We start from the raw sequence: 2,467 nt of genomic DNA, 5'->3' as shown, positions 1-2,467 counted from the left end.
TATTGTTTCCCCCACGGCGGTGCAGTTCCAAATTGAAGAAGGCTCCCCAGGTCGCGCAAACAGTGCATGCGTTAAAGAGAACCTGGAAGAGAAATGCTCCTGAAATTTCAAAGCCCGTCATAAAGGGTACAATCCTATCGTGTCCTGTGCATACTAATAGCGTGGTCATTATCCGTGTGCAGTTTATTGTGCAGCGACAATGGAACCAGCTGCAGGAAACGCCAAAGTATACACCAGTAAAAATCTCACACAGAGAGAAAAACAAAGGGAGAAGCCTTATCAAAATACAACCCAATGAAAACTCAACAGGCTTAGTGGTCACAGAGTACAGGGCTAGGGGGTGGAATGGAGTATCCTAATAAGGGGCATGGCTTGCAACACACTGTGCAGGAGCAGCTATACTGCAACATTCTGTTGCAGGCACACTTAACCACAATTTCTAGGGATATGGCTCCACTGAGCTGGATGTGACATCCAGATAAACTTGTTTAAGATAAAAACTGTAAAGTGTCTTGGCTGCACTGTAAAACTCACCCATAAGGCTATAAGAAGAGCCTAGTCCGCAATCCTGTTCTCACAATTGCCAGCCGGGTGCCTGTTTGAAGCTTGCAAACAAGGCCAGAACTCAACAGCCTACAGTTTCCAGCAACGTATTCAGAAACATTACTGCCTCCAATCATGGATCTCAGGGTTGCGGGTTCGAGCCCCACATTGTGCAAAAAGGTTCCTGCATTGCAGGGGGTCAGACTAGATGACCCTTGTGGTCCCTTCCAACTCTTCAGTTCTATGATTCTTTGGCACCAGAGCATACGTATCATGGTTAGTAGCCATTGGTAGCCTTATCCTTCATAAATTTGTCCAACTCCCCCCTCCCCACAATGAAATCTCTGGATGTTGCTCAGAAACTTTCAGCAGTGAAAAAATAAGATTGTTAATATTATTATCTACAGCTGGACAAGGTTAAATCCTCATGTTGCTTCATCCTGTACAGGGGCGGAATTAGGTTTGATGAGGCCCAAGCTACTGAAGGTAATGGGGCCCTTCATATGTCCAGCTGTCCTTTGTCAAAAACAAATTGTCGTTGTTGTTTTTTTGTTGAATATATGCTATATGATAATTGATAGACCTACTAGGTATCTAAAGCCATTTGCCACTGTTGCTGTATGTAGGTTTTATTTTATTTGCTTTTTATCTTATATTTTGGAAATGTACATCCAGTTTTTCCCCTTTAAATTTTTTGGGGGCCCCCAAGAGAGTGGGGCCCTAAGCTATACCTTGTTTAGCTTATATGTAAAACCGGCACTGATCCTGTGTATCTATCAACTGGCTAGAGGCTTGCACAAGATGTGAGTGGCCTGTCCTATTCTCAAAACAGATTTTCAAAGGTAGTTCCCCTCTAGTAAATGAGCCTAGGATTAAGGCCCTAAGGCTAAAGCAAAGAAAGAAAAAGTGGGAGTACAACTACTTTTGTACAAGGAAGAGCAATTATGACTCAGTATAAGCCACCAGTAACGATAAGAGAACAGCACTGAACTGTTGCACAATTAATTGGGCCTGTTCAGCGACAGTGTTTTTCCACTAATGATGCTTACATTTTTGACATGGAAAATAACTATGCAGTCTGATGACTTTATATGTAAATTTGAGAGCCATAGGTCTTGCTCCCAGGTAAATGTATATTGAACATACAGTAGTACCTCAGGTTAAGTATTTAATTCGTTCCGGAAGGTCTGTTATTAACCTGAAACTGTTCTTAACCTGAAGCACCACTTTAGCTAATGGGGCCTCCTGCTGTTGCCGCGCCGCCAGAGCACAATTTTTGTTCTTATCCTGAAGCAAAGTTCTTAATCTGAAGCACTATTTCTGGGTTAGCAGAGTGTGTAACCTGAAGCGTATGTAACCTGAAGCATATGTAACCTGAGGTACCACTGTAATAAGAAGCTGCTGGATCAGTATACTGTATACTGTTCTCATAGTAGCCATTCAAATGCCTGTAGCAAACCAGCAAGCAGGATTTGAGCACAAGAGCCCTCTCCTCTCCTGTGTTTTCCAGCAACTGGTATTCAGAGACATTGCTGCCTCCAGTTGTGGAGGCAGAGCATAGCCATCATGGGTATTGGATAGGTCCATACATTTGTGTGGCCAGCAAGAAAATAATAATTGACAACAATGATGTTCTATTCACTATGAATGATAGTTGTGTGTACTAATCTACAGCACATGGCACATAAGGCTTTACATAGAGAATAACCAAATCCAGCACATGCTTTCATATGACAGCCCTTTAGGACGCATTTAATTGGCATCTCTTACAAAATCCAGTGCACATGCTTGAGAAGAGGGCATATAATTACTGTAATTTGAATACAGTCATACCTCATGTTATGTTTGCTTCATGTTACGTTCTTTCAGGTTATGTCCTGCGGCAATCCGGAAATACTGAAAAGGGTTACTTCCGGGTTTCGCC

The sequence above is a fragment of the Podarcis erhardii genome, assembly GCF_964252035.2.
Source record: "Podarcis erhardii genome assembly, chromosome: 7".
Taxonomy (NCBI): domain Eukaryota; kingdom Metazoa; phylum Chordata; class Lepidosauria; order Squamata; family Lacertidae; genus Podarcis; species Podarcis erhardii.
The sequence above is the reverse complement of the archived record's forward strand: the minus strand, read 5'-3'. Positions refer to the sequence as shown.